General features: G+C 35.1%; 1 protein-coding gene and 1 pseudogene across 1 annotated transcript in view; one reads left to right on the top strand and one right to left on the bottom strand.

Moving 5' to 3' along the window:
- The window catches only part of GPC5 (glypican 5), a 1,847,257-nt gene that overhangs the window by 560,151 nt on the left and 1,272,273 nt on the right, over positions 1-14,833 (bottom strand). The gene's annotated exons all lie outside the window — the stretch shown is intronic.
- LOC136403261 (serine/threonine-protein kinase PLK1-like) overlaps positions 1-14,833 on the top strand; it is a 146,764-nt pseudogene that overhangs the window by 25,830 nt on the left and 106,101 nt on the right.

Raw genomic sequence — 14,833 nt, forward strand, 5'->3', positions numbered from 1 at the left:
AAAATTTTTTCTGTTTCTTAGGTATTTATGATTGAGCGTTGGACATTGTATATTTTATACTGTTGCTGGATTTTGCTAAATCTTTTAAAAGCGTGTTCACTTTTGGTCAGGCATGTAATTAAGTTATTTAAAATTAGTTAAATGCTTTCAAGGTTCAAGGCTTGCTTTTAAGTTTTATAACTAGCTTTAGTCTGGGTTTAACCACATTGATAAGACAATAAGCTTCTGATAATTGTAAAATCCATGCATTATAAGGTTTCTACTCTATGTGGTTAGAACAGGACCTATTCCACTGGTTTTCTCATGTACATGCAATTAGTACTGAGCCAAAAGTTTGAGGGAACACCCTATTCAAATTTGCTCTCTCTCGCTATTTAACTTCCTCCTCTCTAGTATTCTCTTCACAAATTCTAGCAATCTTCGTTTCTATAAACCTTGGTCTCTGCTACCTCAACTTGGTGTGAGTGCAAGGCTCTGTTTAGGTTCCTTTTTCTATCCAATGGCCTGGGAACTCTGGGAAGTGAACTGAAGTACCTAAAGGTCTTACCTTGTGCATTTTTCTTCCCTCTGCCTTTTTCCCATTGTATGGAAACATATCATCTACTGTTCTAGTTGCTTAAGCCAGGACACTAACCCTGTTCATTGTTACTCTATCTTGGGCAGAAGTAGAAGCACTCCCCAAGTTTTAATAATTACATTTTTTAATTAGAGCACAATTGGTCTTAAATTCATATAACAGTCTGCTACTTCTAGCAAACATATTTTTTTAATGTAAGACAAATGTAAGAATTGAGCAATGGGTTTCCAAGCCTGTCAAGTGTTTCCTGTGAGTTATCAACACCTTTCAGGACTTGTACTTGGGTTCTTGCTGATGAGAGAAATCAAAAGATCATCAAAAACCATCCCCCTGCTGGGATGAACTGAATAATTGAATTTTCAAAGGCAGACAAAGAATTTCCAGTGATGATACCCACAATAACTATATAATCTTACTTTATCACTAAATTGGTGACTGCTATTGTCTTGGTCAATTTCTTTCTTAATGGAACTAAATCAAATATTTTTGCAACCTTTGATAAAGACTGAAAACAGATAGTTATAGTCCCTTTGTGGTCACATTAAAAGTACTTTATCCACAAATTTTTCTTGACTATTTCTGATTTTCTTCTGTACAATAACAATATCCACATTAAACCAGTTTTATTATTTATATACTGTATATAATGAAAAATAATTCCTTACCGTCTAATAAAAAGAAGAAATAATCACAAATGCCTATATAGATTTATAAATATTGAATTTTTATTTTTCAGTCTTCAAAATCCAGTTATGTTTAAACAAACCACAAAATCTCTAAGAGCTCTTAAATTTTCAAGGTGAATAATTTCTTTTCAAATAGAATCTATATATACACATACACACATATACATAATACTAATTTAATTTAATAGCATGTCAATTTTAAAAACATTAAATGCTATAGAACCAGAGATTTGAGCTAGTGTTTATAATATACTTCAGTCTGTTCACTACTTCTCGAAGAGCTAACTCAAATGTAGGGAGGGCACTTAGTGCCATCTCCATTATTAGTCACTTTTTTTTCTTTTTTTTAAATTTAATCAGAGCCCAAGGTAATCCAAACTGACATGTCTAAACATATTTGCATGTATATGCATATAATATCACTGGAATGATTCAAAAAATTCTAGAAAAACTGCCTCCCGGAAGAAGCACATCAATCCTGTGGCCCCTTCCCTCATTCAGAGGACACTTCAAACAGACCCCATTAGCCACCCCACTATCCACAAGCTGCTCAACACGTTTTTTACTTCTAGCTACATCCCTACCCGTCTCCTGATCACCTGCCTCACCATTCCACCCAGGGTATCCATTGCTTCCAGCAGCCTGGACCCCAATAACAAGAAAAAACTCTTAGTCCTCAATGAAGGCATGGAGAAGTGTTAGATTTAGGGAGTACTGACATGCTGGGGCTGCCAAGAGTGTACAAGGTCCCTGTGACGCTGAGAACAAAGAGTTCAGCAACATCCTGCATTGAGTCAGAGACCCTTATCAGAAGTTTATGTTTGATATTCTCCACTGAGTAATACCCCCCTCCCCGTAACTGCGCACGACCTCCCTAGCCAATGACTAACAGCCACATCAGCTTCTGTATGATGCTTGCTCATCCTAGACAGCCACCCTATAAAAAGGAGCCATTTTAGAAGCTCGGAGCTGCAGTCCCTGTGCAGGTTTGGGGGGCTGCAGTCCCTGCGCAGTTTGTTGGCTGCGCAGGTTTGGTTGGCTGCAGTGCTCCAGTCTCTTCGGAGGTGTGGGTTGCCTGCAGTCCCTGCGCAGGTTTGGGGGGCTGCAGTGTTCCCCTGTGTGGGTTACCTGCATCCCTGTGCAGGTTTGGGGGGCTGCAGTGCTCCCTTACATGGGTTGCCTGCAGTCCCTGTGCAGGTCTGCAATAAAACCTATAAAATTCACTTTGTGTCTGCTGTAGTCTATCTCGCTGGGATGTAACAGAAGCCCCCATGTCTGAGCAGTCCAGGAGACCAGTGAGGCAGTTGACTCCCATCTCGGTGACATGCTACAGCAAGTAGGCAGCATCAGTGTCTACAAGCCCTCACACCAGGGCTGGTGAGGCAAGAGGAGGTGAGGATCCCACCTACATCCTCATCTTCTAGGTCAGCAAGTGGGTGAACTACTCGGATGAGTATGGCTTCAGGTATCAACTGTGTGACAACACCATGGGTGTGCTCTTCTGTGACTCCACGTGCCTTATTTACTATGACAGTGACAGTCTGAAGTACATAGAACGTAATTGCACAGTGTCTTATTTCACTAGGAATTCCCATCCCAACTCCTTAATAAAGAAGATCACCCTCTTTAGATATTTCTATAACTACATGAGTGAACATTTGTTGAAGGCAGGGCCAGTGTCATGTCATGGAAAGATGATGAGTTGGCCCAGCTGCCCTACCTGTGTACCTGGTTGCACACCCTCAGTGCCAACATTCTGCACCTCAGCAATGGCTTTGAGAAGATCAACACCTTTCGGACTACACCAAACTCATCCTGTGTCCACTGATGCCTGCTGTGACTTACATCAGTGAGAAATGAAACTTCAGTATGTGCCTCCTGGAGACATGCTGCTCCTCCAAGGAGCTGGCCAGCCAGCCCCAACATGCCCGCATTGTGGTGGACAAGCTGCTAAGTTCACGCTCAGCCACCAATTGACTCAAGACCTCCTTGTAGGCCTCTCCTGTCTGAATGGTGCCCCCAGTAACCCAACCCACACCTTGGCCTACTCTGGTTAGCTTTCATGGTACTAGTTTTTATACTTAGCTGAGGGAACCATTGCAGATGGGCTGCTATGTAAGTTATTTTTGTATAAGCTGGCATATGGGTTCATGGCCCCTCTCTTTCCTCTCAACCCACCATATGTACAGAATAGTGCTGTTGGGTTCAGGACTGGCTTTCCTTGCCTTTAGTCACATTAAACACATTATAATCTTTCTCTTTTTTTTGTATTTTTCCACAGTTAGAAGTGGGGAGACAGACAGAATCCCACATGCACCCAACAGGGATCCACCAAGCATGCCTACCAGGAGGCGATGCTCTTCCCATCAGGGGTGTCACTTCATTGTGGCAGGAGCCATTCTAGTGCCTGAAGCTGAGGCCATAGAGCTGTCCTCAGCAACCGGGCCAACTTTGCTCCAATGGAGCCTTGGCTGCAGGAGGGGAAGGGAGAGATTGAGAGGAAAGAGAGGGGGAAGGGTGGAAAAGCAGATGGATGCTTCTCCTGTGTGCCCTGGCTGGGAATTGAACCCAGGACTTATACACACCAAGCCAATGCTCTACCACTGAGCCAACTAGCCAGGGCCTTTATTTTCTTTTCTTTTAAGTACCACTACTGAAGATTGAAAGTGACTTTATCCCACATCCTCTGTAAGTTGTGAATGTTGAAACATGTAAACTATTATTTATTTTTAATAGTATTAACTGGTATGCTTATTAGAAATTTTGTTTGACTTGACCAGGCTGTGGCACAGTGGATAGAGCATCGAAATCAGATGCAAAGGACCCAGGTTTGAAACTCTGAGGTTGCCAGCTTAAGTGTGGGTTCATCTGGTTTGAGCAAGGCTCACCAGCTTGAGCCCAAGGTCACTGGCTTGAGCACGGGGTCACTCAGTCTGCTGTACCTCCTCAAGGCACATATAAGAAGGCAATCAATGAACAACTAAGGTGCTGCAACAAAGAACTGATGCTTCTCATTTCTCTCGCTTCTTGTCTGTCCCTTTCTCTCTCTCTCTCTCTGTCACCAAAAAATAAATAAAAAAGAAAGAAATTTTGTTTGATATTGCATTAAAATTATAAGTTACTTTGGAAAGACCTAAAATATTCAATTATAATTTTTATTTTCTTTTTTCTTTTTGTTAAATTTATTGGGATGACATTGGTTAATAAAATGTTATAAGTTTCAAGTGAACATTTCTATGATACAAGACTATAATGCTTTGTATACCCAATACCCAATGTCAGATCTTCTTTCTTCACCCTATAATTGATTCCCTATATACTTTATTACCTCCTCACCTCTTCTCTCTGGTAATCACTACTGTTGTCTGTGTTTATGAGTTTTGTTTATTTGTTGCTTTATTTTATATCTCTCATTAGTGAAATCATATAGTTCTTAACTTTATCTGACTTATTTCACTTAGTATGATATTCTCAAGGTCCATTCATGTAACAAATGGAAGTATTTCCTCTTTTTTATGGCTGAAGAGTATTCCATTGTATATATGTACTACATCTTCATTATGCAATCATTTATCAAAGGACACCGGTTGTTTCCATGTTTTGGCTACTGGGAATAATGCTACAAAATCAATGGGGTAAATATGTCTTTGTAAATAAGTCTTTTCAAATATTTTCGGGAGTAATATCTAGAAAAGAGGTTGCTGAGTCATATGGTAACTCTATTCTTAATTTTTTAAGGAACTACCACATCATTTTCCATAATGACTATACCAGTTTACATTCCTACCAACTGTGAATAAGGGTTCTTTTTTCTCCAAAACCTCTCCAACACTTATTGTTACCTATCCTATTGATAATGCTGGGGAACAATTTTTTTTTCCTTTTCTGTTGCATGAAGTTTTAGAACTATTTATATATATTTCTGCATCATTGATTCCAAATCTGAAATCCATTTTTTGGTGCATGCTCTAGTTTTTATGCAATTTTAATTTCTTTTTGTTACAGTTAATGGCATGCATTGGTTTTTAAATTGGAGTTAAAGGGCAATGACTCTTGGATTGAACATAACCACAAGGCAATTAATGTTTTACATATATCACTTTTACATATTTGTAGTTGTTTTTAAATGTAAAAAATTATTATCTGATAAAAATATCCTCTATTTTTGTTTTAAGATTGAATTACGGCTTCTTTGAATAGGCGCAAATGTAAGAATAGTCCTGACACCTTCTGTTATATATGTGGCGGTTACACACTTCGTCAAAAGTGCAATATTTCACCATTTGTGACACATGCATATATTGCCTATATTCAAGTTCCCCTTGGTGATCAAGATGAGAATTGGGCTCCTCATATTGTGTGTGTGTCATAATACTGAGGAAATGCATTGTGATTGGACAAAAGAAAAACGCAAAGGAATGCCTTTTGGTATTCTCATGGTTTGGCGTGAACCTAAGGACCACAGCAGAGACTGTTATTTCTGTCTGGTTCATACAAAGGGCATCGGCAAGAAAAAACAGCATATGATTGCATATCCTAATATTCCTTCAGCAATACGACCTATCCCACACTCTGAGACACTTCCTCTTCCAGTTTTCAATGGTTTTATTTCTTCTAAGAACTAAGAAAGTAAACATGGTGATGAAGTGTATTTTGATAAGATGCATGAGGAAATGGTTGTAGAATCTGAATGGTCTTCTTCTAATGCCAAGCAGTCATGAACCCGTCAGCAGTTTAGCCAACCCGAATTGAATGACTTAGTAAGAGATTTAGGCCTATCAAAGGAAGCAGCTGAGTTATTAGCCTCCAGGCTTCAAGAAAAGAATGTACTTTACCCATCAGCTAAAGTATCCCATTTCAGGAAGCATGAACAAATTTTTGTGGACTTTTTTTCCTAAGACAAACACTTTGTTTACTGTCATGATATCAGTAGTCTTCTCAGCCAGCTAGGTATTACCACTTACAGTCCAACAGAATGGTGGCTATTTTTTGATAGCTCTAAACAGAGTCTGGAATGTGTTCTCCCACACAATGATGTGTATGCAGCGGTTCCAATTGGTTATTCAGCTCATCTGCGAGAAGATTATAATAAGATAAAAATTGTCCTTGACTTTTTGAAGTATGAGGAACATAATTGCATCATTTGTGTGGATCTTAAAATGATAAATTTCCTGCTAAGACAACAGAGAGGTTTCACAAAGTATCCTTGCTTTCTGTGTTTGTGGGACAGCTGAGCTTGGGAGAAACACTGGACACAGAAGGAGTGGCCGAAACGTGAAGCTCTGGAAGTAGGGATGCAAAATATTGTGAATAAACCTGTAGTTAATCGAGATAGAATCATTTTTTCCTCATTTCACATCAAACTTGGCTTAATGAAACAGTTTGTTCAGGCTTTGAATAGAGAAAGTGAATGCTTTCAACATACTATTTCTGCTTTTCCTGCCTTGTCTTTTGAGAAGATAAATGCAGGTGTATTTGATGGACCTCAAATTTGAACCCTCATATGTGACAAAGAATTTGCCAGGAAGATGAATAGGAGGAGAAAGCAGCATGGCAGTCTTTTGTGGCAGTTACAAAGAACTTCCTTGGCAACAAAAAAGCAGAAAACTATGAACTTCTGGTTCAAAGGATGCTGTTTACTTTCCACGACATTGGATGTAACATAAGCATTAAGATTCATTTCCTGAACAGTCACCTTGATAAGTTTCCTGAAAATCTTGGAGCTGTTAGAGATGAGCAGACCACTTCTGGAGCATCAGACGAGATTGTCCTCAACATGTACACAAACGCAAGAGCTACAAACGCAAATTTTTGCCTGAATAGAATTTAAATAAGTTTTGAAAAAATTTTATGATTAAAGAAGTGTTTTAATATGTTCTATTTTGAATTTGTAGACAAAATTTGATGCAATCATATCTTTTAGTGTATTAGTGTATTTACTGCATTATATAAATTATTGTATTTTCACAAAGATGATGCCCAAGAAAACATTCTACTTCATTATGTTAAACTAAATGTTGAAAATTTTACAGTAAAATGAAAATCTAAAATCTTGAATTGCAAAAAAACTGTAGCTTACAGAGAAAAACTGTCAGATTTGAGATCAGCACATTCAAATTAGGTAAGAACAAGTGTTTTTGTGGATGCAACAAAAATTTTGTTCCTCTGTGTAATCTATCAGGTATGAGATGATATTGCATTGTAGTTTTAATTTGCATTTTCCTAGTAGCTAGTGAATTTGAGCATTGTTGTATATATACATATATGTTGTCCACTTATAAGGAGGAGAGTAGTAGAAGTGACTAATCAAACTAAAAAGCATCATCAGTCACTTCTACTGCCCTCTTCCTTGCCAAATAAAACCACTTTCTCTTTTAGACACAAAATTTTTCAGCATCCCAAGATCATTTTCAGTCTAAGATCTCTGCACAGGTACTACTTATGCCTGAAATGTTCTTCCCTTGATTTCCATATGACTGACTCCTTCTTGTGACTCAGATCTCAGAATAAATGCCATCTCCTCAGATATAATTCTCCAACCACATAGAATCAGCTGCTCATTCATTCATTATTATAAACTTTTCTATCTTAATAGTACCTAGTTTTATGTTTGTTTGCTAATATATTATTTATTGTTTCACTCATTAGGAAGAATTACCAACTTCACTGCCTAGATTAGTGTCTGGTATATAATAAATTCTCTATAATACCTGATAAATTAAGAAATAAATTATTAATGATATTTTAAATTTAAAAAATAGGTTCTTGTCCCATTTCTAGTATTTTAATCAAATTTATTATCTAATCCATTTCTATTTGACCTTTTAGCAACTGATACAGAGGAAAAAGCAAAAAAAAAACAAAAAAAAGACAAAATAAAAACATGATAAAATGCTTTAAGCTATTTTAAGAAAGATGCTTTATATATAATATATAATATATAAATATATAATATATAATATTGGCAATATTATTATGGTTTATCAACAGAAAATGACAAGTCAGAGAATCCATTATTTAATATGAAATAGCACGATTCCTTAGTGGAAAATTATATCAACAAAATATATGATCAGAATAATTTGTCAAATTATAGCACAAAAGCTTTACAGGCTATGAATTTAGGGCATGAATAATTTTATAATCATCATATTAAAAACTATGGTTCGACAAGGTCAAACATAAAATAAATGTTAAAATGTGGATAATGAGTTACTGACAGAATGCATGGAAAAGAAAGTCAAATCTGTTTATGAACTTTTCTCTTATGAACATTAGACATTAAAGGGTTTATAAAATAATATTGTCCCAAATAAGATAAGTATATTTCAATTTAAAAGAGCTAAATATTTTCAGTTGTGCATGATGTATGTATACATTTTTATTAATCCTTTACAGTCGAGAAACAAATTTCAAGTAATTTTAAAATGCATTAATATAATATAAGTAGGCTTGAGATAGAATAAAGCAGGTGTCCCCAAATTTTTTACACAGGGGGCCAGTTCACTGTCCCTCAGACCGTTGGAGGGCTGCCCCATACAGTGCTCCCCTCACTGACCACCAATGAAAGAGGTGCCCCTTCCAGAAGTGCAGGGGGGCTGTTGTTGGATAAATGGCCTCAGGGGGCTGCATGTGGCCCGCGGGCCATAGTATGGGGATGCCTGGAATAAAGAATCATTTAGTGCTAGATGTTTAGTGTCTTAGCTAATTAAGTCAGTGTTTATCCACACCCCAAAGAGCATTAAGATTGTAATAATTATTTATTTTCAAATGAGGCATGAATACATGGAATAGTCTGACAGCTATCAGAGGGGAGAAAGTTGGGGGGACTGGATGAAAGAAGGTAAAGGGATTAAGCAAAAATATGGATAGATAAATGATGGATAGATAGATAGATAGATAGATAGATAGATAGATAGATAGATAAATAGATAGATAGATAAACACAGACATATACAACAGTGTGGTAATAGCCAGAGGGAAAGGGGGAGTAGGTAGAAGAAGGTAAAGGAGGTGGAAAATGGGGACAGAAAGAGACTTTCTTTAGGGTGATTGTTGCAAGACACAATGTGCAGATGATGTGTATTGAGTTTTAAACTTGATACCTGAATGGTATTGTGAACCAATGTCACCCAAATAAGGTCAATAAAAAAGGCATTGGAATAACTATAGCCTTTGTGCATTATAAACATTTGTCATTTATTTACACATAGTCTACTATATATATTTAGTAATTTACTTAATTTTTTTTTTAATTAAGTGAGAGGTAGAGAGGTGGAGACAGACTCTCAGCAACAGAGCTATTTTAGTGCCTGAGGCAAAACTATGGAGCTATCCTCAGTGCCAGGGGCCAACTTTGCTTGAACCATTCCAGCTGTGGCTGCCAGAATAGAAGAGAGAAATAGAGGGTGGGGGGAAGGGGAGAAAAGCAGATGGTGGATTCTCCTGTGTTCCCTGACTGGGAATTGAACCTGAGACTTCCACATGCCAGGCCGATGCTCTACCACAAGCCAACTGGTCAGGGCCACTTAGTTACTTTTAATAATGAATTTTGCACCACAAATCTACCCTCTCCCACAAAATGTACAATAATCCAAATGGTTCCTGTTTAATTCCATCCCTCTGTTTTATAATCAAAGAAAACCTGAGAATTCTTCCATTTCCTTTCTTGTCTTTTTCTATTCATTTTATTCAGTTTTATATGCATATGTACTTGTATGTAGACATTAAAAATTATACTTGATTATATTTGATATGTATCTAGCTTTATCAGAATGATTTTATGCTGCATAGAATATTTAGAAAAATACATTTTTCACTTCATATCATGTTTCCACGTTAAATGGATATTCTGTATTTCAGTAGTTTTGACTACTTTATAATACTGTATTTCCCCATGTATAAGATGTACCTTAATTTTGGGGCCCAAAATTTGAAAAAATAAGTATTGCATAAAGTTATGGAACTCAATTTTTATTCATCATAAAATTCATATAACTCCTCATCACTGTGAAAATTCCATCTATTAGCTTGTCCTCACCTGTGTCTGATGATGAATTATAATCTTCACATATTGCCTCTTCCTCAATTCCATTGATGGCGTTTGAACTTATGTTCAGCAGCATGATTTCCATTCAATTTTACAAACTGGATCACTTTTAACTTTAAGCCTCCACTGTACGAAAATCTTTTCTGAGCCTTTTCAGAGCAGAATGTGGCACAACATAACCTACCGTAATATACCGGTAACAAGTTTGAAACAAAGCGCAAAGACAACAAGTGTGGAAAAGTGGGAAATGCAGGTAAAAAAAATCTACAACCACTGTATAAGATGCACCCAGTTTTTAGACCCCGAATTTTTTCACAAAATGGTGCATCTTATGCATGGGGAAATACTGTATTTCATCAGATGACTGTTTAGTAAAATTTCACCCACTCTTGTACTATAATTTTACAAACTATGATTTTGCAAATATGATGAATGTTTGACTGATGTGCCAGCAGTATAAAGAGGATGTTACCGAATTGTTCATATTATTTAAAAATCATGTTAAGATTATTTATTTTAAAACTAGAACGTGTCAATATAGATCAAGACAGTCAATTATTGTTTCAAAAAATGTCTGACTCAAATCAAAATAACTGAGTTTGCCCAGTTTGTCAAAAGCAGAATTTGAGAAATCATGATATAAATAACTTTAAAGAAAAATAAAGCAGCAATATATCATGATTTAAGTTCCATTTCACAGGAAAAGAAAATAACAGAAGTAGTTTAAGGATAACAATATTAGCACAACCATAAAATCAAACCAAAAGCACAGTACTCTTTCTCATAATATAAGACAATTAAACGTAGCTTGGTCTTCCAAACTTCATCACTAATTATCAGTTTTCCACTCTTCTGGGCTCCTGGGATATAATCATAGGCATATTGATTTAAATGATGATGACGCATGACTTTGCAGTAAGTGTCTAAGTGGTGTTGAAATGCCCACTACTTGCTGATAGCCTAAAAGAAAGAGACTACCACATCTCTCCAATTATCAGGAAATAAAAAATGTTGGTCCTTTGATATTGATAAATACAACAGAAAATAAATGGTTGTTGTGAAATTCACATTTCACCATGGTACTATTTTATGTATTATATATTTAAATTTTAATTGAAATATTAAATATATAAATACTGTGTTCTAGATGGGGAGAGAATATATACTAAATAATGCTATAATATATGAGTGAAGTGCAAGAAAATATGAGGAAAAGAATATGATAAAATATTGATACTTAAAGGTTTAAATAAATCCCCTAAAGGTGAAGTTTAAATATCTGACTAAACCTGGAGTAATAGAATGTGGTGACAGCTTCTGGATTTTTTTAGGACTTAGAACATTAACATTAAAGCAATGAAAAAGAATAGAAATATTTTCAGCACAAGATTGACATTAAAAACCCTCATATTTTTAAGGCAGCATTTGGTATCATTGTGACCAATATTTATCAATAGTAGGTGCAAGGAAACTAGTGAGGAGGCTACTGGAGCAATATTCCAGGGGAGAAGTGGTTCTTTGATGATCAATTGATAGGAAACTATGATTGATTAAACACAAATAGAAACACCTCATTAAGGAATATAGTATGAAAATACAGTGTGTCCGGTAAAGTCATGGTGCACTTTTGACTGGTCACAGGAAAGCAACAAAAGACGATAGAAATGTAAAATCTGCACCAAATGAAAGGAAAACTCTCCCAGTTTCATACTTATTCAGTGCAGTTCAATGTGGGCTCACAGACAGATTTTTTAGGGCTCCTTAGGTAGCTATCCTGTATAACCTCTACAGACTCGTCACTGACTGATGGCCTACCAGAACAGGGTTTCTCCACCAAACTGACAGTTTCCTTCAACTGCTTATCCCACCGAGTAATGTTATTCCTACATGGTGGCACTTCGTTATAAATGCACCGATATTCACGTTGCACTTTGGTCATGGATTTGAATTTAGCAAGCCACAGAACACACTGAACTTTCCTCTGTACCGTCCATATCTCAACTGGCATGGCCGTGGGCTGCTCTGCTGTATACATGGTGTTACGTCATCATCTGCGCATGTGCACATGCTGCCACATCATTCTACAGAAACTGGGAGGGTTTTCCTTTTATTTGGTGCAGATTTCACATTTCTATTGTTTTTTGTTGCTTTCCTGTGACCGGTCAAAAGTGCACCATGACTTTACGGACACACTGTAGAAAACCAGAGCTCAGGGCAATGGACATCATGGCCCTAAGAAGGCAACTATAGAGCTTATAGTTGAGAAAGAAGCTACTAATGTAAGAAACCATGGCATGACACAAGAGTTAAAAAATGATAATGGGAGAAAGATGTGTAGGAATTGAGAAGTCAAGATATTAAAATAATTTTCAAATGTTAAAAATGAAAATTTTAGGTTGTTAGCAATCCAATTTGTAAACATATAGAGGTCCTAAATAAAAAAAACAGTGCTTTCTCTCCCAAAAACTATTGAATATCTATCCCAATCTATCTCTTCCATAAATATCATATCTTTTAGAGTCTTCACAGCTCAAATTTTTGTGGGTAAAATTTTCCCCTCAATAAATTGTACCCTCTAAATTTTTTAATTCATTGATTATACACAAAGGTTTTTTTTAGTATTTAATTAAAAATAAATAATTTTAATAACAGGTGACTCATTTAGGCAAAATTTTATGATGCTTGTAATAATTGAAATTTTATTTTTACACAAACTTAAACTTACTAAATTAGTACCTCAACTTTTAATTATACAATCACAATAGTTTTAATCTGAAAAAAATATTTTGTTGTAAAACAAGTTTCTAAAATATTTACGACATTGCTTTAAAAATATCAATACAAATAGTTTCTTTTAATCTTGTAATTTAATCCAGATGTTTTTTCTTTAATCTTAATTATAAAAAGAAAAACATATCTGTTATAAATGTCATCAAAAACTTAGAAGCTGATACCATTATGTGATTTGGCAATGTGCCCCTAGAGGTTAGTCTCAGTAAAATTATAACTGGAGCCTCAATCTTTTTCCTCCATAAATGCTAAGATAAAATTTATTGTACAATATCAAAGTACAGCCCTTGAAAGTTCTTTTCTTTTTTACTGAGGAAAAAAATCACCAAATTAATAATGCTTGTAATTTGGTATTTTTTAACAAAATATTTTATCATCTAATCTCCTCTTTGAGAATGTGAACATATTTCTTTTTATAAAATCTTTTTTGAAAGCAAAATATAAATGAATTATTATTTTCATTATTTTGCTAACAAATGTTTCTTTAAATGTTTGTTATTGAAATAGCAACAGTTTTAAAGCAAAGAAAAAAATAGAGAAAGCAAATACAATTCTGAAAAGCACTAGCAAAAAACAACTCTTTTGTTGCTTTAGTGCTTTATGACAAAATGATGTTCACTAGATAATATTGTTATGTTTTACAACCCAGTGGCCTAAATCTGATGATACTAAATGATGTATAGTAGGAAATGTAAGAAGGAACATTCTTTTTTCTTTTCATTACTTTAAGACAGTAAAGCCAAAAAATGAGTTTTTAATACCTCTTAGGAGTAGAAGTAAAATATGTAGGCTTTAATGAAAGCCACAGTAATGCTTTCTTTCTTTTTTATTGTTATTACTGCCATGTGACTGATTTTACTCTTATACTTCAACAGTTTCCAATCCAGTCCTTTCAAAAAGTAAACAAAGATCAATAGAAATTACAGTGGTTAGCCGTGACGGGTAGTGCAGTGGATGGAGTGTCTTCCAGGAATATCCAGGTTGCTGGCTCTACCCTGAGAGCACTGGTTCAAGTCAGGACAAATATGAGAAGCAATCAGTGGGTGTACAATTAAATGTAACAAGAAGTTGATGCTTCTCTCTTTCTCTCTCCCTTCCCTCTTTTCCTCTTTCCCTTTCTCCTTCAAAATAAATAAATAAATAAATAAATAAATAAATAAATAAATAAATATTTTTAAAAATAAAATTACAATGCTTAAAATATTAGGACAATATTTCAAAAACAAAAGTTTTCAATTCAGTCAGATTTTAAAAACTGGGCATAGATACTGGAAGTTTTAATTTCATCTACTTTCTTAATACTTACTATTTGCTTGGATTATAATTATTGTCATTGAATATAAGACTTCTGTCCCAAATGTTACCATTTTCATTCTTACTACTACTGCTTCTGTAAATTTAAATAATAATTTCAAATTTCACATAATTTTATTATAGAAATGTGTAATAAGTAATTTTCTGATTAATCAAGCCAAAATTAAATTTCTTTTCTAACATTTAATCCTAAAATAGTATTACTTCTAACATTTTTGTCATTTAATTTTTATCCTGAGTATATTTTGGTAAAATATGTAAAGATGACAAGAAATTAAACATTTGACAAATATACGCATTTTCATGTATTTTTGTTCTTAGGTACAAATGCTCTGTGAATATATGGCAAATTTAAAAAGAAATCATTTGTGTGTGTATGCATTTATTAGAACAAATACAATCAATTTATTATAAAAA

The sequence above is a fragment of the Saccopteryx leptura genome, chromosome 4 (assembly GCF_036850995.1).
Source record: "Saccopteryx leptura isolate mSacLep1 chromosome 4, mSacLep1_pri_phased_curated, whole genome shotgun sequence".
NCBI lineage: Eukaryota > Metazoa > Chordata > Mammalia > Chiroptera > Emballonuridae > Saccopteryx > Saccopteryx leptura.